At 41.7% G+C, this 23,773-nt stretch overlaps 1 long non-coding RNA gene across 1 annotated transcript; it reads left to right on the top strand.

Annotated features, from left to right (window-relative positions):
- The first annotated feature begins 1,975 nt into the window (after window positions 1-1,975).
- On the top strand, window positions 1,976-14,991 carry LOC116407664. Its single transcript, XR_004220473.1, has 2 exons — window positions 1,976-2,237; window positions 13,626-14,991. It is a non-coding gene; the product is annotated as an uncharacterized LOC116407664 (long non-coding RNA).
- Window positions 14,992-23,773: the final 8,782 nt, after the last annotated feature.

Raw genomic sequence — 23,773 nt, 5'->3', positions numbered from 1 at the left:
TGTGGCTGAATTAGTAATGAGATAGGAAGGAGGCATAGCAGCAAAGCAAACAGATGCACTGAATTCATACATTTTTAATATGAAATCTAAACCTCTAATGTGTCAGAATATAACAGAACGCTAAACTTGTGAATTATATGACATAATAAAAAGGGGGAATTATGTGACAGCGCTATCCCTAAAGGTTGTTTCAGTGACACCTTTTTAATTTCTGGGGATTACTTCACACATAGTGATTGATACACGTGTAATAAATAATTAGTAGTTGTGTTGGCGAGTGTGCCCTCCAAGTGTCAGGTTAAGAGATTCTCTCGAGTATATGATTGGCATAATATAGACTGACATTCCCAGCAGCGCTCTCATCCATAGGACATGATACCTGTTCCCAGTCCATTGAGCTGTCACATTATGCTAAATAATGCTAATTGAATTGCACTTTCCCGAGTGGGAAGTTTAACGATAACGTCCCATTTGCGTCATTTATTCTAATATCCTCTCCTTCAACAACCATTGCGTTCCCCAGCCACTCGCTCACTTTATTTATGACGAGGGAGCCCATTACATTCCCATTCTGGGGACATTAAGCTCATGAGTGCTGCCGTTATCCAGGAGACAAATGGAAGCGGTTTGGGCTGAGAGTCCTGATTTCATTTAGGCAGGCAAATTCACAGATCTGATTTACTGGACATGGCGGCCCATTGCTTAAATAAGGGAATAGGTGAAATAAACGCCCCCCTCCAGCCACTTTCCCTTTGTACCTTTTAGCAAATGCAGCCTCTCAAGAAATAAAGAATAATCTATCACTGCTCTTTGTATTAAATCCCACATAAGTGTATTACCGGACATGGCACTGAGTTGCCCTTAAGTAACAAGTAAGTAGAATGACACACACAAAACACGGTGACATTAAACTTTATTTAAAGGGGATGTATGACCAAAAAAATTAATTTGGCCCTATGACAGACGATATACTTCTAAGCAGCTTTCCAATACACATTTTGGTGCGTGTTAATGTTATATGTAAGTGTAATTGTTATTGAAAGATATACTGTATATATATATATATATATATATATATATATATGCACAGGTATGGGACCTGTTATCAATGCTCAGGGGTTTTTTGAATAAGAGATCTTCCCTTAATTTGGATCTCCATACCTTAAGTCTACTAAAAAATCATTAAACATTAAAAAAACCCAATAGGGCTGTTCTGCCCCCAATAAGGATTAATTGTATCTAAGTTGGGACAAAGAACAAGGTGCTGTTTTATTATTACAGAGAAAAGGGAATCATTTTTTAAAACTAGTATTATTTGCTTATAATAAGGTCTATGGGAGATGGTCTTCACGTAATTTGGAACTTTTCGGATAATGGGTTTCTGGGAAACAGATTCCATACCTGTATGTCTTCTCTTGCTCTTTTCTACACTGTTTGTACCCACTTATATAACTCTTATTTATACAGGTATGGGATGCATTGTCAGGAAACCTGTTATCCAGAAAGCACCCATTTATGGGAAGGCTACCTTCAATAGACTTAATTTTAATTAAATAAGTCACAGAATTAAAAATGATTTCCTTTTTCTCTGTAATAATAAAACAGTACCTTGTATTTGATCCCAACTAAGATATATTTAATCCTTACTAGAGGCAAACAATCCTTTTGCGTGTATTTAAGGTTTATGTGATTTAATAGTAGATTTAAGGTAGGAGATCCAAATTACAGAAAGACAGCTTATCTGGAAAGCCCCAGGTCCCGAGCATTCTGGCTAAGAGGTCCCATACCTGTACTCTAGTGATGTGCGGGCCGAGAAATAATTGACCCGCACCCGACCCTAACCCGCCCGCTCCCAAACCGAACTCTACCCGACTCGGCTTCCTCCCTCTATTTATAGACCTGTGCCCACCCCGCCCTGCAATGATGTCAAAAAAGGGGCGGGGCGTGCCACGTCAATAAATTAGAGAGCCGGAAGAGGAAACCAGCAGTGTAAGGTTGGGGACGGGGAGGGTGAGTGGAAGCAATCAACCTGAATCTGCCCACAATCCGCAGTTGATGTGGCGAGGTTGGCCTGAACACGGGGGTCCCGCGGGTATCGTGCCGATCCGCACATTACTGTACTCAGAGAGTGTGAGGCACCGCTACTCCATTTCGGTTTTCCCCTCCTTCGTTTCGCTTGTTTGAACAGACTTCAGACATGACTCGGCACGCTCCCGGACTGCACATTAAGTAATAAAGTAAGTAATGAAGAGTAACAATAACAATTAAATTGTAGCCTCACAGAGCAATCAGATTTTTACTGCTGGGGTCAGTGACCCCCATTTGAAAGCTGAAAAATTCCAAAGAGGAAGGAAAATAATTCAAAAACTAAAAAAATGAATACCAATTTAAAATCTGACAGCAATAGGCCATTCTATAACATACTAAAAATCATCCTGAAGCATTCGCTCGTACATTCCCGTGGGGCGGCTCTTTCATTGTTTCCACTGCAAGGGAATGTATGAGTTAATACAGTCCATTCTTCTATATGAGTTTGTATTCATTGTACTGCTGGGAACTGCTGAACTTAGGTGGAAAGCATGAAAGAGCCACCGCAAGGGAACACAAGAACAAACAGTTACATCCCTTTCTGTGTATTCCTATACAAGCCTGAATAGGATTAGCAAATCAGAATTCATTAATTTGGTGTGGCCCTTAAGGTGGCCACACACGTGGCGATCTGACGATCTTGTGGTCGCACGAAAGATCGTCAGATCAGCCACTAACCTTCAGGGCTGAAACAGGTAGATAAGGAGGTAGAAATCCTATTGTTTCTACCTCCTTATCTGCCTGATTCAGCCCTGAAGGCAGATTTTGGTTCGGGCGCCTTCTATGGCGCCCGATCAAAATCTTTTAACTGGTCCGATCGGCGAGTCGACCGATATCAGCAGCTTCCTGCGATATCGGTCGACTCACCGACTTGCCATACACGCACCGAATATCGTACGAAACGAGGTTTTGTACGATATTATCGGTGCGTGTATGGCCAGCTTTAGACATAGCAACAGGGTGTCAGGACCTACCATAAAGGGACCCTGTGGGAAGGAATAATTTGATCTTTCACTATGGAAAAATAACAAACTTGTGCAGTAGTGCTATTTCACACTCACATTTAAAATAAAGGCATATGGGTGGACTGAGGGGAAAAAATAATAGGGGGGTTCCCAGTTGTTTGGGGGACCCTGGGATGTGCCCATAAATACTAGAAGGATTTTTTCCCTGAATGTAAGTGCATAACTTCCTCCAGGAGGAGCTGATATTCTTCCACTGCTTATTATACAGCAATCTGTTCCCCGTTACTCATATCCTGCAAAGGAAAATTACTTAGAGACCAAAGCACTGGCGTAATATCAAGACAGATCAGTGTCCGTGTTAGATTATTCCCTTGTTGCCCATATGGCCTCAAAGTGTCTGGCCCATGGAAAATGAGAGTTATAGGAAGGGTATTTGAAAGACCATTTGCCAGCCTTCGTAAAATATTATATTTGTTTGTTGCACATGGATATTCATGAGTTTAGCCATAGGTTTATAGGGTGAGACAGATTCTTGAAATAATAAGAGCAAATACTTTTCTATACCATATTCAAATAGCATTTGATGCTTACTGCATAGCCGATCTAATGGGCTGCTTGGGGTAGGCCAGGACAGCCACATGAGAAGTTTAAATGAGAACTCTGGCTTTCGAACCCAAATCCGAATCCAAAGAGCCCCACACAACACCCCTAAATTACCTATCACTGTAATCAAAAAGTATCAATAAATGCAATTTTTATATGCTGAAATCCAGCTTCAAAACAGTTGTTCTCTTTCTGCATCCTTTGAAATCCTGGCAGGGGAGGAGGGACTAAACATTGGTGTTACAAATTGTAACAACTTCTCCACAGATTACAGACAGCATGCAGGAACTACATAACCCACAATGCATTGCACTGTGATGTTCCTTTCCTTCTTGATATCATGTGTGCAGGGAATTGTGGGATTGGGAGGACGCAAGCTGAAGGCAGGCTGAGTAGAGCCGACTACTGTTACATTTTATTTGAGTCTCACAGTAGTCAGCCAGATCAGCAGGGGAACAGGGGGCCGGGCTTAGGTAACTTTTCCAAACCATATTATTACATTAATAATCATGAAAAGGCTGAATATTTTAAATTGATGTATATTGCAAAGTTGCTTGTAATTACTGTATGTTTACTTATGAAGAAACTGTTTGGTGAAGAAGTGTGTTTGGATGGAGTTCTCCTTTAACCCCACAGCTTTATGAATAGGTAAATAAGTCTGTATGTCCTGCATAGAGGAAAGTATCACGTTTGCCAATGAAATTTCTAGCTCTTGGTGGCAGATGTTACTATTGAATGCAAGTTGGCCTCATATTATTCCCAGACGCCTGTTTAATGGGCAGATAATCAGAGTTGCTATTGCATTTATGCTGCTTTCTGGGCTTGTTGCATCATGGAGCAGATTTGCAGGATCATCTCGCCATGGGAGTTCTCATTTACAGCAAGAGCAGCAGAACAGGGATCTGATTCCAACGTATAGTCGTTGAGTCTATGTCCCCAGCAGCCGTTGCTCATCTTGGTAGGATACAGAAGCGCACACTAGCTCAGCAATGCACATTGTTCCTAGCTGGATGCAGCAGTGCTATAGGCCCTTTGGTGCTGTTCCTTGATTGTAGGCTGCACCAAGGGAGTTTTATATGGGTAGGGGAATGGGCTGCACATTTCCCCGGCCAGTGGGGAAGGATGCAGCAATGCTGCCCCAAGTCACCTTATGTGTCCCTTCCTCTCGCCTTTACATTGTGACTTCTTGTGAGCAGGGCTCTCCCTCTATATGTAAGTATAACTATGAAATGTTTCTGTTGGTATGTGCAACTGGCCCTGTGTTTGCATCCTCCTTACTCTATAAAGCAGTGTTGGAGATTATTGCCCTATATAAATCATAATAAGTCAAGGGGTAGGGGCAAAACCTGTGATTAATCTTGGCAATAAGCATGCTAAGCAGGCAAGTTGGTAAAACATTTTAGTTTATCCCACAACAACGATGGCACATGTGGATCTAGTCACATAATGTTACAGAACCTGCAGCCCAGTAACACAAGCATTCTGACATGCGAGTGTTACACAAATGGAAATAATCAGGAATGAATGTATAATTATGTTCCTTTTACTCCCTTCCCTATATATGAAGGAGGAACTGACTCCTTTACACTTTTATGCTACTGCTACACAGGGCTGATACTTGTCCTGTGTATAAATGATCCCAAGGGCCCTCCTTGCCACCTCAAGGGCTCCCCCGTCCATTGTCCGCCTCCCTGCCTGTGCCACGTAGCGTACCCCTTACCTCCCTCTTCCTCCTTAACATGTGGGTGGCACAGACTGGTGAGTTTCAGTCCTAGGTGGTTTTGCCTGGATCGGTGGGGCCCATGAGTGCTGGGGTCCACCAGATTTTTTCCTAGTGTCCTGCCAGCCCAGTCGGACCTTAGCTTTTGCTAGGGTAAATGACTGCCCAGTGCACCTTTCAGCAGATAAAGAAATCTGGCATGAGATGCACAGCATCAGGGGTCCCAAGCCAGCCTGCCACAGAGCAAGCAGTAAGAACAGATCCCTGTCGCAGCCTCCATCCTCTGCTGCTCCCTAACTTGTGCACAAATTAGGGGGTGGGCGGTGGTACGCCAAATGCAAAAATCTCTCCAGAAGTGCTGAGGCCAGCCAATGGCAGAATAGTACAATAGCAGAAGGCAATGTGCAATGTGCAAAATATGGGCACATTGACCCCTTTTATTTTAACCTGAAGTGGGGGTCATTTATAAACACTGGGCACCTGGGTGGTAACCTGTAGCAACCAATTTCATCCAGTTGCATGCATACCAGTAAAAGCACACATTGCAAGGAGCCAGTTGGGAACACAAGTTGGCGGTTCTGGAATGTAACTTTGTTAATGGTGGTGTAGGTAGTGAATAGAGCCATCAATGGAACTCTCTATAGCAGTAGCCAGTGACTGTAATCCTTTATTAAGCACCAGTATATCATTCACATCTGTCCCAGTGGAGTTTGCAGTCTAACTACCCTACCACAAGCAACTGCGTCATCAGGAACCAACTGACCCACTAGAATGTTGTTCAAAAACCTATAAAAATACAGAATAAATATACAAAATCCAATGATAATACCCAGTGCTGCAATGCCATCCACTGTGCCACCGTAGCACTTTGAAATATTTGCCTCTGGGTTGGGAGTAAGTAGGAAAGCTATCAGAACTACTGTGTAGCAACATAAATCAACCAACTCCCTCTAATAACAGATCCCTCCATTTAATTATCCCTATAGCAAGTCTGTTAGGAAGAATAGTGATAGAAAGTGCTACTTTCCCTTTAGGCTGGTGGCACATTGGGAAATTAGTCGCCCACGATAAGTCTTCACTACCGCAGGCTACTAAGCACCCCGAAATGCCTTCCCATCGGCAAGAATGTGACTCTCCCTATGTGCCACCAGCCTTAGGAGTTGCATGGAGTCACCCATTGTCCTTTAGATGCATTTTACACAACATCCTCCTCTCAAGGTTTAATTTATGACTGATTAATTGATTTTCAGGGTAATTTTTATGCGCTGCTGACATTTTGTCACATTGTTATGGATGTCTTCCATGATTTGCAGATAATCATTGATGTGAGCGCCAAATTGCTGACATTTACTGAGGACAAAGCAAAATAGGATTCTGTTTGATTCAACGCCCATGGAAATAGTTATTAAACAGACAGTTAAAGCAGTGTTGACGTTACAGACTGAGCATAAGTTTGCTCCGGTTCTAATAATCCATGGCAACCAATCAGCAGTAACTGTGATTGGTTGCTATGAAGTGAAAACTGTACCCTTTAGAACAGTAAAATAATAACAAGTCAACTGGTTACTAGGCTCACTGAACTTAGCAAGAAGGCATTTATTGAAAGAAGAATGAAACCTAGCCCTGGATACAAGACCCACTCCATTTTTCATCATCAGTCTGACAGAAGAGGATCTAAATTTGTAGACACCTGCCTACCCCACTGATAGGGACACATTTGACAGAAATAGGTGGAGCAGGGATTAATGGCAGGGACCTAGGGTTGGAGGGAGGGTTTGCTTGCTCGCCATTCCTCACTATGTAGTGCTATTCAGTTTAGGGCTCAATCTCTGTGCAATAGTGTGTAGGCACTAGGGGCAGGTACTCCACATCTCACTCTGCCAGTTATGTTTTTTTCTATATAGGCCCCTTAAGGGCTGTGGCACACAGGGAGATTAGTCGCTGTGCGGCAAAAATGTAAATGTAAGTCGCTGCGCTGCAAAAATGTAAATCGCCGGTGGGATGGCATACGCGGCGCCGCAATTTTCCGAAATTGCGGAAGTTGCCTTGAGAGGAAACTTCCACGATTTTGGGAAATGGCGGCGAAGCGCATGCCATGCCACTGGCGATTTACATTTTCGCCGGTGGGATGGCATTTCGGGGAGATTAGTCGCCCACGACAAGGGAGATTTGTGTGTCACAGCCCTAAAGCTACTGCTTTCACAGAATCTACTACCTACCAACTCTTTTGAAGCCTTATTGACCAAGGTTCTGGATAAACTTTGGTGAAGCCACAAGACTGATTCTGAACATTTTACACCACATGCACATGCAAATGTACCACATGGGATCACTGGCACCCCTTACTCCAGTGATCCCCAACCAGTGGCTCAGGGCAACATGTTGCTCCCCAACCCCTTGGATGTTGCTCTCAGTGCCCCCAAACCAGGTAGTTATTTTTGAATTCCTGACTTGGGGGCAAGTTTTGGTTGAATAAAAACAAGATTTACTACCAAATAAAGCCCATGTAAGCTGATAGGGTGCATAGAGGCTCCCTAATAGCCAATCTTAGCCCTTATTTGGCTCCTCCGTTAACTTTTATGGTGCTTGTGTTGCTGTCCAAGTCTTTTAAATTTAAATGTGGCTCACAGGTTGGGGGTTGGTGTCCCTTGAGCTAGAGTATAGGCAAGTTTCACTTACATACAAGGTTGACTTTGTTGGAAATTTGTTTTTTAAATCTTTCTACTGGGTACCTTGTGGAGTCACAATTTTCTCTTAATCACGGCAAAATATTCTAAATTCAATGCACAATTGTGTTTCACACCAAGTTTAGCCGCGGCAGGTAATCACCATGTTCCCGTTTAAAGGGGAAACAGCTCTATCATCTGGCTGGCTGTGCCTGACTCACACCGAGCCTCCTGTTAGACTGTGGGCTCACACATACAGTATTCTAATGCCGACTGCAACAATGATAACCATAAAGCCTTTCAGTGCAGTGTACATTTCCATTGGCCTGTCATTTCCTTATATGTACATTACTTTTTGCAGGGAAAGCTAAAATAAATAAATAAGAAAACTACAGAGCTGTTGGAACATCTTTGTTGTAGGATGGCTCCTCATACATTTGTGCCCACTAATAAATGGCAAGGCTGGTGACTCAGTGGAACAGGTTCCCACAGATTAGAAAATGCTCCTTAACTTTAAAGGGAAGATGTACCCAAGAGCAGCGCTGTCCTACTTTGCAATGAAAGGTTTATGAATTGGACTGGATTAAAATTATAATTAGTAATATTATATTACTACTATAATTGCTTAATAGGATTGTTTTGCCTTTAATGAGAATTAATATGTATGTATGTATGTATGTATATCTTTATTTATAAAGTGCTACTTATGTACGCAGCGCTGTACAGTAGAATACATTAATACAAACAGGGTGTTAATAAGATAATAGATAAATACAAAGTATAATAATAAATACAGATAAATACAGCAGCAATAAGTTAAGAGTCGAGGACACAAGAGGAAGGAGGTCCCTGCCCTGTAGAGCTTACAATCTATATGGGAGGGTAACTAACAGACACAAATAGGCAAGTGCTAGTTCTCAGATTAGGTGCTGGGTGAGTGCTCCAAAAGGTAGTCTTTAAGTTTAGTTTTAAAAAGACTGGGGGAGGATTCTCTCCGGAGGAAATCAGGGAGGGCATTCCAAATGTAAGGGGCAGCCAGGCAGAAAGGTTTAAGGTGGGAAACCGCAGTAGTAGTGGGGGGCGCAACCAAACGATTGCTCTGCGAGGAACGAAGGAGTTGGCCAGGAACATACGGAGACACAAGGGACGAGATGTAGTGAGGAGCAGAGGAATGGAGGGCTTTGAAGGTTAGGAGAAGAAGTTTGTAAGAAATTATTTGTTTGATAAGAAGCTACGATAAGGCCTTTAGCAGGGGAAGGGCCTGAACTCTCCTGGATGAGAGGAGGAGAATTCTGGCAGCAGTGTTTAATATAGACTGTAGGGGGGAAAGATGGGAGTTAGGGAGGCCGGTTAATAGCAGGTTGCAGTAGTCCAGTCGTGACAGGATGAAAGCATGCATGAGCAGCCTAGCTGTTGCAGTAGAAAGAAAGGGACGAATTTTGGCAATATTGCTTAAGAAAAAGTGACAGGTTTTGACTGTGGTGTTAATGTGGTTAGAAAAGGAGAGACTGGAGTCAAAGATCACCCCCAAACAACGCGCCGAATCGACGGGGTTGATGAGGGTGCCATCAATAGAGATAGAAAAGGGGGGGGGGGTAGGACCAGGCTTAGGTGGAAAGATCATTAGTTCAGTTTTGTTAGGTTGAGTTTGAGATGGCGTTGGTTCATCCAGTTAGAGATGGCCAGGAGGCAGTGATTTGAGTCTCAGTTTCAGCTGTTAATGAAGGGGTCGACAGATAAATTTGGATATCATCAGCATACAGATGGTATTTGAAGCCAAATGAACGGATAAGATCTCCCAAAGACAGCGTGTAGAGGGAGAACAACAACGGCCCAAGTACAGAGCCTTGAGGTACCCCCACATTAAGAGGAACTGGAGATGAGGTTTTATTAGCATAGGAGACAGAGAATGAACGGTTAGAGAGATAAGAAGAGATCCAGGATGCAACCTGACTGCGGAGACCAATCGAATGCAGAATTTGCATCAGGAGGGAGTGGTCAACCGTATCAAACGCAGCCGATAGATCTAGGAGGATTAGTATGGAAAAGTGACCTTTGGCTTTGGCAACCTGAAGATCTTTGTAACTCTGCACAACGCTGTCTCATTAGAGTGCGCAGGCCGAAAACCAGATTGCAGAGGGTCTAATAAATTATGGTCATTGAGAAAGTTAGTAATACAGGAGAAGACAATAAGCTCTAAGATTTTGGAGGCAAGCGGTAGAAGTGGGACAGGGCGGTAGTTAGAGAGACAGGACTGGTCCAGAGTGGCCTTTTTTAGGATGGGCTTGACACAGGCCTGTTTGAAGGAAGAGGGGAAGCTTCCAGAGGTCAGAGAAGAGTTAAAGATGTGAGTAAGAGCCGGAGTAAGTTCAGGAATGCAGTGTTTGAGCAGAGAGGAAGGCATAGGGTCAAGAGAGCAAGTGGTGAGGGGAACAGACAAAAGAAGGCGGGAGACCTCGGAGACAGTTACGGGACCAAAAGAGTTAGGACATTCAGCAGGGGGCTGAGTTTGTATTAGTAGAGGGAGGAATCTGATTGTGGATGGACTCCCTATGTTCATGAAGAACTCAGCAAAGTCCTGGGGAGAGTGCATAAGGTGAGGTAATGGAGTCTGTGAGGGACGCAGAAGGGTATTGAAAATAGAAAACAGGCGTCGCTGGTTGGATTTATTGTGGTTTATAACATCTTAGTTGGGATTAAGCAAAAGATACTGTTTTATTATTACAGGAAAAAGGAAATAATTTTTAAAAAAATCTGAATTATTTGATTAAAATAGAGTCTATGGTACATGGCCTTTGAGTGATTCAGAGCTTTCTGGATAACAGTTTTCCAGATAATACTGTGTATAGGCTTCAGCCTCCACCTGTGATCCAGATGGACTAACCTGTTCTAAAGTGTTAGGGCACTCATATGCAGTGTGGTCTTCTAAACAATTGAACCCTCAGCTCGACTAAGTTCGACTAAATGCCTACTGCAATCACTAGTTAAAAGGATAAACTTTAGACCCTGGTGGGAAGAGTAGATGCTTTGTAGTAAGAGACCTGAGTGACTGTGTATCTAGGCTAATCAGGACGTGGGTTCTCTTTGCCTACCTGACCCATGCTACCTAATGCTGTGGGAATATGTTTACTCCACTGCCTACTAAGCTCAACAGAGCAGGGCCCAACCAGAAACCTTTGTAACCCTTGCTCTACATAGGGTTTGTTTGGAACTGTTTTGGATAAAACTAACTCAAGTATAGGAAACCTTTGGCATTCAAGTTGTCGGAAGTTCCATACTTTCAGTTCCACATGTCAGCTGTGGGAATTGCTGCTCTTTAATAGCTGGATTTTCAAGGTGGGCAAGTACGTAGGATATTGCAGTTCTGCAGGAGTTGACTTGCCAAATGTTGCATATCCCTGATCTATCCTATCTACGCCTCTTTTGTGGTAAGACATTTATATCCATTGCACACTGCTGTATGTTCATTGGTATTAACTCCTCCTGTTCCTTGGCCCCTTGGCTCAGTAAGATGTGTGTGTGAGCAATTGGTCAGTTTTCAGAAATGTTTTTAAGAGGGGCCTGGATGAGTACTTGAACAAGCATAATATCCAAGGCTATTGTGATACTAATATCTACAGTTAGTATTAGTAGTTGTATATATAGTTTATGTATGTGAGTGTATAGATTGGTAAGTATAGGGTGTGGGTGCTGGGTTTACTTGGATGGGTTGAACTTGATGGACTCTGGTCTATTTTCAACCCTATGTAACTATATAACTATGTAACTATGTCTTGGGGTCCTTATAAACGCCCCTATAATAAGAAGCACCATGCCGAGTAGTGTCACTGCGTTTTATACCAATGCTTCCACCCCATGGCTGGATCGAGCAGTTTTATGCTGATCTTGAGAGTGCACAAGGCACAAGCCTTTTCTGCCTATCTAACACAGATAGCAGCTCATACATTCACTGTACAAACAGATTGTCCCTGGCTGATTTACTCTGTCACCAAGAGGATTCTTCTTAAAGGCAAACTTCCAGAATGAGTGGGCTGTCAGAGCTGTCATTCCTCCTGACTGATGAGAAAGGTCTGTGTCAGCTGAGAAATCTGTTTTTTGCTTCTCCTTCTGCTAAAATGCCCTGCTTTTTTGGCATTTTATTCCTTTTCCCCGTGCTTGTGCTGTGCAGTTATCCATTAGAATAATACTGTAGCACAGGCTGAGTTAAATTATAATAGGATCAGGGGGAACTGCCAAAAGCAAAATCTGCTTTTCTCCAGCCATGTCCTCAAAGCATCCCCTGAATAATAGTTCTTCACATCTGTCAGACTATTAAGGAGAAAGAAAGAAATTCTTCTAAATACAGTATACTCCATGTTTGGCCTTTGTACCCGATAAGGTTAACGCCCAGGGAACTCTGATAAAAGGTGTATTTTAGATATTACAAGCAGAGGTGAAAAAAGTGTTTTTTGTTTTCTTTGGCATCGCTCCAAGCAAGCAGCAATCAGATTATCAAGGAATAGCAAATACTGCATTTAATTACTCAGTTATTTAACAAAGCTCATTGAAAAGCAATAAAAGGGTCCAAAAACAAATAGCTAAGATAGCTAAATTGTGGGACCCTGCACTCCTGCATTTTGGACTTTTTAAATAACGAATAACACCAGAATTTTGCCCATGTTATTCCTAATAGTTTTTGTTGATTGAGTTTGTAGCAATGCCCACATTTTTACCCACAATGCACCAATATAGGACCCACTTGATGTCAGTCGCTATAAAAACAAAACAAAAAGACAACCACAACCTCGTTTTCAACACAATTCCCCCAAATCTATTCCTATTAATAACTTCACATGTTTGGGTCTTTGGAGTATTTTGCTGGAGCATTTTGTAGGGAACTGTCTTTTTACCATTTAATTAAATATACTTAAACAGGTATGGGATTTGTTATCCAAAAACCTGTTATCCAGAAAGTTCCAAATTACCATGCCATCTCCCATCCAAATAATTCTAGTTTATAAAAATGATTTCCTTTTTCTCTGTAATAATAAAACAGTACATAAAACAGTGATGATGATGATGATGATGAAATACACTTTGTATGGATGATCCCATGCATGTTAACTGGAATAACCCAAACATAAAAAAAAATAATAAAGGAACAATAAAAGCCCAGTCTTTCCTTGTGGGTTTGAGAGCAGTAAGCCACTAGAAGATGGATTTTGTTGTAGATCAGACCTACAGTCATTTGTGAGGCAGACAAACAGACTTGTGATTGGTTAGGCCTTTATGCATAGCAAAAAGGAAAGAGTCAGTGAGGGTCTTGTAAGAAAGCAGGGCAGTTGCAGAATGGGCAGTACATTTTACCCAAGGGGTGGAGACACAACAAAAGTAGCCAACAAAATGGTGGCTAAATGGAGAGCTGTATTAGCCTACTACCCAGTATAACTTAATTTTAGTAATGCCTGTCAATCTGGTTAAATGGAAGGGAAATGCAGACTCTACTAACATTTTTTTTACGATAATAATGCATTCTACACCAACAATGTTGAGCTATACATTCATTATGCCTCCACCCTTTCATCTCAATGTCGTTTCCATCAGGGCTCCCAATGAAAATGCAAAACGTGAAGAGCGTCGATTGATTTCTGACACTGCCGCTGAGAACCCAGAAAAAGACCACAGATTCCTATTGTGAAAGAGAGAATGCTAATTACAAACATGAAAGCTTGGTTTGCAAACGAGAGAGAACAGTGAGGCAGAGCAGAAGGCGATGGGGATGAGATACTGTCACTTTTTCGGGGGACTCTGGGAGTCAGGACTTATAAAGCTGACAGCAAAAATGCTCCAGTTTCAGCGTCTGTATCATGAAGAATTCAGGTAATGATGACACGAGTCTGCAGCATGAAAAGGGAACATTAGAAGAATGTCAGAACGGCAAGTTCAGTCTCTCTGCCTCTCTGCATGGCTATACGTACTTATTTATGGAACCAGGAATTTATTATAAAGACAGACGCAGAAGAATATTTTATACTGGAGAAGAGATGCAGCACTGAACATAATAGTGCCTTTTATTAAACCCCAACCAATCTAGCAGCAGCATCATTTCCAATTAACATGCAAGTAGTCAAACAGAACAGAATATAGTGTTTCCCATAGATGCCCCTGAGACAGGTCTGGGTAGTGACCTCCTCCCCTCTGGTGAATATGTTACAGTACTGAACCCAGCAGGGTGCTGCAATAACACCTTAACATAAAGGGGATGTTCACAACTTTTTGCAACTGATCTTCATTTTTGACAACAAAGCTTTTTCAAGATTCTCTAATCCTGGGGTTTTAAGACCCCCCCTCCCATCAGGGTTTTCTGACCCCCTTACTGTGTTAAGCATGTTTAAGCATGAATCACTACTGGCCCTGGTTCCATATCATTGGCTGAATCATCCCAGGTAAATGGGACTGGGAAATGGACAGGGAAATAGATGGAGCAGAGCTGGGCCAGGGGAGAATGGCAACAGGGAGGTTCAATGAAGGATGGATTTCTAGAGCATTACAAATTTACTGGCTAGCACATTGCCAATTCATTTGTAATACTGGTGCTGGCCCTTGCTAGTAATTTACTGGCTAGGAAAGTAGAATTCCAATCAGGTGGCAACCCTACTTGCAGGCTAAGGAGCACCAAAGTCTTGCACTTGCATTCAGGGTAATAATAAGTGGCCCCTCTAACCTTGACATTGGCTAATTTATCACAGAGTAGCCCCCTTCTGCTTTAATGTTTACTAGTCCACATATCCCCAAGGTCTGGATACCCTTCTCCCTGACTGGGATTCAAAAGAAAGAACTAGACACCCTGCATGTCACAGGGAGGCTACCCTAAGCTCACCCACAATCTTTTAATTCCAGAGAGACACAAATTTACCTTATACCTACATGATCTATATTTTTACTAATTATTAAAAATCCAAAATTGCAATGTGAAGTCAAGGATGAGACTACAGGAGGAATAAACCCTGAGACTGCAGGGGTACCAACAATGAAGAACACTCTGACTGATATTCAGTTTTAATTTACGTTACTCAGCAGGTTGTCTTCCTAACATTAGTGTGGAGGTCTAGTAATTTCTTAATATGCCACTGTATCCATGCCCAAAATTTACCTTTTTGCTTTTTTAAGGGGTGAAAATTCACGGCGATCTTAAAATTCACCTAATTAGCTTGAAACACAATAGTAGGAGCCAAACTGGCACCTGTCATGTAATGTATCACAAGGCTGACTATAGTACAAGCCCTAACAAAGACCCAATTCCGAAAATATGTTCAAGATAAGCTCCTTTGCTGACATTTAGACAAAGTGAAGGGCGAAAGACCTTTTTCCTACAGTTATTAGCTGAGAATGTCTCTCTGAGGTTCATTTCCAGCTACATGTTCTTCAAAACTGCCATATGATATGCGGAATTAAGGCAGAAATCTGAATGTGAAGCCGCTGTGCCAAAATGATCAATGTTTGTAGCCATAAGGTTGGCTTAAAAGAAGTGAAGAAACAGTGTAGATTTAATAAATTACAAGTAGTTCTGCCCTTTATTTGCAAACATGGAGGACAGGTAAAGTATATACACATTGTAGTAGACAAATAATTGGGACTGTGGCCTGGGTCAATCATGGGCAAAGCCAAAATTTCCTGAATTTTTTCTTGTTCCTATCTTGCTGTATATGCCATTATTTCTCCTTTCCAGTCTGAAACAACCACCCTGCAGCAAACGAAGAAGAATTGGAAGGGTTAATGTCTCAGTAGCTGGCAGTGCTATGGACAGTAGGGAAAGAAGCAACGTTATTGCTTTATATAGTCACATAAGTAACACATGCAATCCTATATACTGTACATCCTTAGCCATGGCTTCTCTATAGCTGGCCTCTATTTTACCGCTTTCATTTTTACACAGCAAACTTCTCCTTTTTATTGGAAAGTCATTAATTTAATGTGTCGTTTCCTGGGTTCCAAATGTGATTTTGATAATTGCTGTAATTTAACACCATTGGCAACTTGTACTGCTACTCCATCAGAGGAAAGCCAACATGCTGATTATGTTCTGGCATAAATCACATTATTCATGAGTTTAGCACAGTAGTAGCCTTTAGAAACCCCAGAAGCTGCACTTTCCATGGGCAGATGAGTATAGACTGAATGAAGCCAATAATCAGCAGAAATAATGTTGTTGCAGTGTGGAGGATGTTGGTATTAAGACAATTTTAAGGATATAGGGAATGTGATCTCAACCACAGGACTAGCCACCAACACAGCAGCAATGCAGTATTTAGTAAAGAGTAATTTGACTAAACACAGTGTAAAGGGGAGCTGGGGAGCACTGGCAAGGTGCTGTGTGGACTGAGGGAGTGAATGTCTGGGGGGGAGGGACGGATCATTAAGGCTAAGGGAATGGGGGTGTGGTCTGTGTGTAAATTTTTGTTGTGGTTACACTGATGGCAAAATTTCGCTACAGATCAATACCTAGTGAACAATTTTGCCCATCACTAGGGGCTAAAGGTGGCCATACACGCACCGATATTATCGTTTCCTACAATAATCGGTGCGTGTATGGCATGTCGGCGAGTCGACCGATATCGCAGGAAGCTGCTGATATCGGACGACTCGCCGATCAGACCAGTTTGAAAATTTTGATTGGGCGCCATAGAAGGCGCCTGACCAAAATTCTCCCTTCAGAGCTGAATCGGCTGAAGGAGGTAGAAATCCTATTGTTTCTACCTCCTTACCTGCCGATTCAGCCCTGAATGGTGTGTGGCGGATCTTACGAAAACATCGTCAGATCGCCACGTGTATGGCCACCTTAAGCCGGAAGGCCAGTTAGTGTGAGATTTGGGGAGAATGTCTCTTTGCCGTTGGGGATACATTTAGGATGAGATTCTGGTGGTTGTGTAATAAATGGCCTTAAGTTGCTATTGGTTTTGCAACACATAGCAACCAACCATAACTAGTGATGAGCGAATCTGTTCAAAAGATCCGCAAAACGGCGAAAAATTCGCGAAACGGCGAAAATGTTGTGCGACAAAAAAAATGTCGCCCGCGGCGAAAATGTTGTGCGACAAAAAAAATGTCGCCCGCGGCTATTATTTTGTCGCGCGGCTATTGTTTCGTCGCCCGCGGCTATTATTTTGTCGCGCGGCTATTGTTTCATCGCCCGCGGCTATTATTTTGTCGCCCGCGGCTATTGTTTCGTCGCCCGCGGCTATTATTTTGTCGCGCGGCTATTGTTTCGTCGCCCACGGCTATTATTTTGTCGCGCGGCTATTGTTTCATCGCCCGCGGCTATTATTTTGTCGCACGGCAAATGTTCCGTCGTTCGCGGCTATTATTTTGTCGCACGGCTATAAAATTTTTCATCCGTTTCGCGAAACAATCCGCCAATGGCAAAACGCGGAAATTCGCGTCATGTGACAGAAATTCCATCACTAAGCTCCGATTATAACTGATGACATCACTAGGCACATTTTATAAGGATATAATTTAGTTTGGTCCCATAAGGAAATTACAAAACTGTATATTATATAACTATGTAAAACTTTGTTGTCCTGATCTGGATGTTATATATTAGCTTCGTAGCAGTCTTAGTCACAGGCTCAGCATCGCAAATGTCACCTAAGGAAAACTATCGTACATATTTTCCTTCCCAAGGACACATCCAATAAATCTCTGACAATTGTGAAGTTCATTTATCACAAAGAGAATTGTCTGTTCTCTCTGAGAAAATAAAGCAGATGCAATTTCTTTTGGTTAACGCTAATCAGTTCCCCGCCCGCTCACCTTGAAACCAATTAGCGATGCTGTCATTGCAAAGAGAAGTCATATTACAATGTTAAAGAAACTATAAGATCTTAATAGGAAAATTACCAAAGAAAATACATTTTAATGCATGCAGTACTGGAAATGTTGTTTTACATGCCTAAATGTTCTGTCCTTCATTCTTGGTTTGCATAATAGATCTTTTAAGTGGGACTCAAGCAGAGTCAACCGGGAAGAGTCTATTGAAAAGTGGGGAGAGGTATAGTAGGGAGAGATGGTGCCTATAGTAGCAGTGCGGGGATAATAGCCTCTGGGAAGGGACTGGGGCTGTGGGATAGCAGGTATAGTAGGGAGAGATGGTGCCTATTGTAGCAGTGGGGATAATAGCCTCTGGGAAGGGACTGGGGCTGTGGGATAGCAGGTATAGTAGGGAGAGATGGTGCCTATAGTAGCAGTAGGGATAATAGCCTCTGGGAAGGGACTGTGGCTGTGGGATTGCAGGTATAATAGGGAGAGACGGTGCCTATAGCAGCAGTGGGGGGATAATAGCCTCTGGGAAGGGACTGTGGCTGTGGGATAGCAGGTATAGTAGGGAGAGATGGTGCCTATAGTAGCAGTGAGGATAATAGCCTCTGGGAAGGGACTGTGGCTGTGGGATAGCAGGTATAGTAGGGAGAGATGGTGCCTATAGTAGCAGTGAGGATAATAGCCTCTGGGAAGGGACTGGGGCTGTGGGATAGCAGGTATAGTAGGGAGAGATGGTGCCTATAGTAGCAGTGGGGATAATAGCCTCTGGGAAGGGACTGTGGCTGTGGGATAGCAGGTAAAGTAAGGAGAGATGGTGCCTATAGTAGCAGTGGGATAATAGCCTCTGGGAAGGGACTGTGGCTGTGGGATAGCAGGTATAGTAGGGAGAGATGGTGCCTATAGCAGCAGTGGGGATAATAGCCTCTGGGAATGGACTGTGGCTGTGAGATAGCAGGTATAGTAGGGAGAGATGGTGCCTATAGTAGCAGTGGGGGGATAATAGCCTCTGGGAAGGGACTGGGGCTGTGAGATAGCAGGTATAGTAGGGAGAGATGGTGCCTATTGTAGCAGTGGGGGGATAATAGCCTCTGGGAAGGGACTGGGGCTGTGGGATAGCAGGTATAGTAGGGAGAGACGGTGCCTATAGTAGCAGTGGGGGGATAATAGCCTCTGGGAAGGGACTGTGGCTGTGGGATAGCAGGTATAGTAGGGAGAGATGGTGCCTATAGTAGCAGTGAGGATAATAGCCTCTGGGAAGGGACTGTGGCTGTGGGATAGCAGGTATAGTAGGGAGAGATGGTGCCTATAGTAGCGGTGGGGGGATAATAGCCTCTGGGAAGGAACTGTAGTGTAACAGATATAGTATAGTGGTAGAATATAGCAGTAGATGATTGCAGCAGTAGGGGTGATTGTGTGCAGGATGTGGAGTCAGGTTTTTTTTCCATTCCTCAACCTTGGTGGTCTGTGTCAAATTCTTTCTGCCTTTCCTTACTACCTTTTTAGCCTTTCTTACCGTTAAGCTGATATCAGGCTTGTTGTTATCGTTCTCCTTTAGGCTGATTTTTTTTGTATGGTTCTTCTTTTTCTTTGCTACCTTTTTGATATTTACCTCCTTAATGCAGATAGTGGAGGGGTTGCTTTTGTCATCTTGTCAACTACATTTTGGATGTAGTGATTTTACACCCTTGCCCTCCCTTCAGTTTAGCTCCCAGCTTTCTACCTCCTCTTCCTCCTACTGGAATACTTACACCTCCTCTCCCTCCCATCATTTCTTTGGTATTACAGTATGAACATCGCTAGGAGAATTTATTAATTGGCACATCACATTTCTTTCTGGTGTGCAATTGGTTCATGCATTGTTTGTGGCTTTTCTTTTTTATCTATTTTTGTGGCCTTTCCTCCTGTGTGCACGATGTAGAGTCAGGTTTGTTTTCTTGTTCCTCAGCCTTGCTGGTCTTTTTTTGCTTTTTCTTACCACCTTTTTAGCCTTTGTCCTCTGTTTTTTTGTAGGTTCTTCTTTTTCTTCCTTTTCTTTGCTACCTTTTCAATATTTTCTTCCTTAATGCAGGTATTGGAAGGTATTGCTTTTACCATCTTCTATTTTATAGGAGGTGCAGTTAGATTTGGCTTTCTGCACTTCCATTTTGCATGTGTTGGACTTATTATTTTCTTCATGCTCTAATACACAATACTGTATCGCTCATTTCCTTGTGGTTTTACATTTGCCACCATTTTTGTTTTTTCCTCCGTCATGGTATTCTTTTTGCTTCTTTTTTAAGGTCCTCCACTTCGGTGGCCTTTACCTTACTCTTTCTGCCTATCTTTTTAGCCTTTCTCTCTTTTAGGCAGATAATGGGCTTGTTGTAATGGGCGTGTTTTCTCATTAGTAAATGGTTGAGTGTATATATATATATATAGCAGACAAAAAGTTCTGCACTCACGGGTAGTTGTGAACGAATCTAAAAATTTTGCTCATTACTACTCATGGGTCCTAATTAAATAGATCAAAAATGTTTATTCAGTCATAAGTGCAGTCCAACGTTTCGCTCACTACAGTGGGACCTTTCTCAAGGACCTGGGTTTTTTTGTTTTTGTTTGTGGAAACACAGGTCCTTGATTAAGGTCACACTGTAGTGACCATATATATATATATATATATATATATATATATATATATATATATATATATTTACATCAGGAGAGAGCCGGCACTCACGTCAATCGGGTCACAATAGCCTGGGAGCAGGTCCAGGTGAAGAATTAGATACAGCAGCGAAGAGATCCGCACTCACAGGACTTATAGAATTAATCTGGTGTTTATTGAGAAGACTAGTCTTGTGCTGTCCTGTGAGTGTGGATCTCTTCGTTGCTGTATATATATATATATGTATGTATGTATGTATAACTTTATTTATAAAGCGCCACAAGGGTACGCAGCGCTGTACAGTCTTACAGAATACAAAATTACACACAGGGAGGACAAGTGATATAATAAATAAATACAATAAATACATATATGTATATATATATATATATAACAAGTGCCATGTGGTATGAGACACAGTAGGAAGGAGGTCCCTGCCCCGTAGAGCTTACAATCTGAGTGGTTGGGTAACATACAGGCACAAACTGGAAGGTAAGAGTGCATCGGGTATGGGCATTTGCCCTTAAGCGCAGGACTGGGCAAAATAATGTTTTAGTGCTCCAGAAGGTAAAAGCTGTGTTTTTTCTTAAAGAGAGTGGGTGAGTTTTCCCTACGGAGAGATTCAGGGATAGAGTTCCAGAGGTAAGGAGCAGCGAGATAGAAAGGTTTAAGACGAGAGAGCGCAGTGGGTGTGGATGGTGTAAAGAGACGGAGGCACTGAGAGGAGCGGAGGAGACGACCAGGAACATGCAGGGAGACCAGTGAAGAAATGTAGTGAGGAGCAGAGGAGTGAAGGGCTTTGAATGTCAGCAGAAGGATTTTGTAAGCTATCCTTTGCTTAACAGGCATATAACTTTATTTATAAAGAGCTACAAGGGTACGCAGTGCTGTACAATCTTACAAAATTACACACAGGAAGGACAAGTGTTATAATAAATAAATACAATAAATATATATAAATGCACAGGAAATAAGTGCTATGTGGTATGAGACACAGTAGGAAGAAGGTCCCTGTCCCGTAGAGCTTACAATCTGGTGGTTGGGTAACATACAGGCACAAATTGGAATGTAAGAGTGTACCAGGTATGGGCCTTTGCCTTTAAGAAAGACTTGATGAAATAATTTATTATATACACATGGGATCCATTATCTGTAAACCTGTTATCCAGAAAACTACAAATTACAGGAACGCCATCTTCCAAAGAACCAAGCAAATAATTCTAATTTGAAACAATTGTTTGATTTATAAAAATGAAACAGTACCTTGTACATAATGGTAACTGAGCTACATGAACCCATATTGGGGGCAAAACTATCCCATTGGGTTTATTTAATGTTTAAATGATCTGTAGCAGACTTAAGGTATAGAGTTCCAAATTACAAAAAGTCCCTTATCTGGAAAATAGTGATGAGGGAATCTGTCCCATTTTGCTTCGCCATAAATTTGTGAAAAAAATTCACAAAATGGCAAAAGAATTGTGAAAAGGGGCTACTACACAACTTTTTTTGACACATGTGTCTTTTTTTGACATGACCATGAATTGTAAGGTGCGACCATGACTTTTTCCTCAGTTGGTGAAGTTTTGTCACAGAAAGTTTTTGTGGCAGTTTTACGGAAAAATTCACCAAAAGCCAAAATGCAGGATTTCGTAGCGGACTCATTTTCGCTCATAACTAGTAGGTCTCGCATCTGATTCTGATCTGGGCAATAACTGGAAGAAGTTTGTATGTTGTCCCCCTGTATGTGTCCTTACTCCAGGTAGGTTTGCTGGCTCCTGTGTGAATGTAATACGGACCATAGATATTAAACTCCACCTGTGCAGGGTAGGAGCTCCATTGAAATAATAGCTACAAAGCACAAGGATTATGGACAATGTAATGTTTTAACAGTTTATTATATATTTTGTTTTTACCCTGCATGTTTTCTCTCTGTGTCGCTAAACTGCTAGTATCTTTTTCTGCAAAATGAGCTGAAAGGCCGTTTTGTGCAGAGACTGTCACATTAGTTATTAATTCCTATATCTGGAGGATATGTGCTAAGAATGGGTCTTAGTGGAACATTTTCAAACAGATTAATGGAATAGGTGACGCTGATTTACTGACCCATGGCTATATTTCTTTAATATATACATAAAGGGCACAGCAATCCATTCCGTTTTGAGTAGAGCTGGAAAAATGTATTTCCAATAAAGTAATATATAACTTCATGTGTTCTCTTTGGAAGGAAAAAGAAAATATGATAAATCTTGACACGATAACCTACTATTAAATTATACAATATATTTGTTGAGGTTACTTTTGTAAACTACCATTCTATCTTATTGGATCCTGCCTGGCCATAAGGGATATTTTTATTTTATTTCTTGGTATTTATGTAGCGCCAGAACCTTTGTGCCGCGTTTTTCAGAGAGTAAGCATCATTCACATCGGTCCTATTAGAGAACCAAAATATCAAGAGTAAAAATAAAGTTTTGGACTAATGCACACAGAATGCAGGGGCAGATAGTGGCCCCCCTCACATACCCCATTGCCCCTAACTTGCGTGTCATTTACATGTACACGCACATCCTGTCATTTACATGTGTAGTCATCCTATTCTCTTTTGTTCCTATAAACTCAACCTGATCTTTTACATAGTTACATAGGGTTGAAAAAAGACTAGAGTCCATCAATGATAATAAATAGAAATCAGCAGGGAAACCTGGTAGATAGATCAATGGATAGATAGACTTGTTTGGGTTCAAGTGTCCCTTTGTAAGCTGATGAGCATAACAAGAGCATATCAAGGAGATAGATGATAGATAGATAGATAGATAGATAGATGATAGATGATTGATAGATGATGATGATGATAGATAGATAGATGATAGATAGATAGATAGATAGATAGATACATACATAGATAGATTAGATAGATAGATAGATAGATGATAGATAGATAGATGATAGATAGATAGATAGATAGATAGATGATAGATAGATAGATAGATGATACATAGATAGATGATAGATAGATAGATAGATAGATAGACAGATAGATGATAGATAGATAGATAGATAGATAGATGGTAGCTAGCTAGCTAGCTAGATAGATAGATAGATAGATAGATAGATGATAGCTAGCTAGCTAGATAGATCGATAGATAGATAGATAAATAAAAAGATAGATAGATAAAAAGATAGAAATATAGATAGATACATAGATAGATAGATAAAAAGATGCATAGATACATAGATATAGGATCATTGGTGTATAGTTCCAAAATCTGCCCCTAACCATGTTCCAGAC

The sequence above is a fragment of the Xenopus tropicalis genome, chromosome 9, assembly GCF_000004195.4.
Source record: "Xenopus tropicalis strain Nigerian chromosome 9, UCB_Xtro_10.0, whole genome shotgun sequence".
Classification (NCBI taxonomy): Eukaryota; Metazoa; Chordata; class Amphibia; order Anura; family Pipidae; genus Xenopus; species Xenopus tropicalis.
The sequence above is the reverse complement of the archived record's forward strand: the minus strand, read 5'-3'. Positions and strand labels throughout refer to the sequence as shown.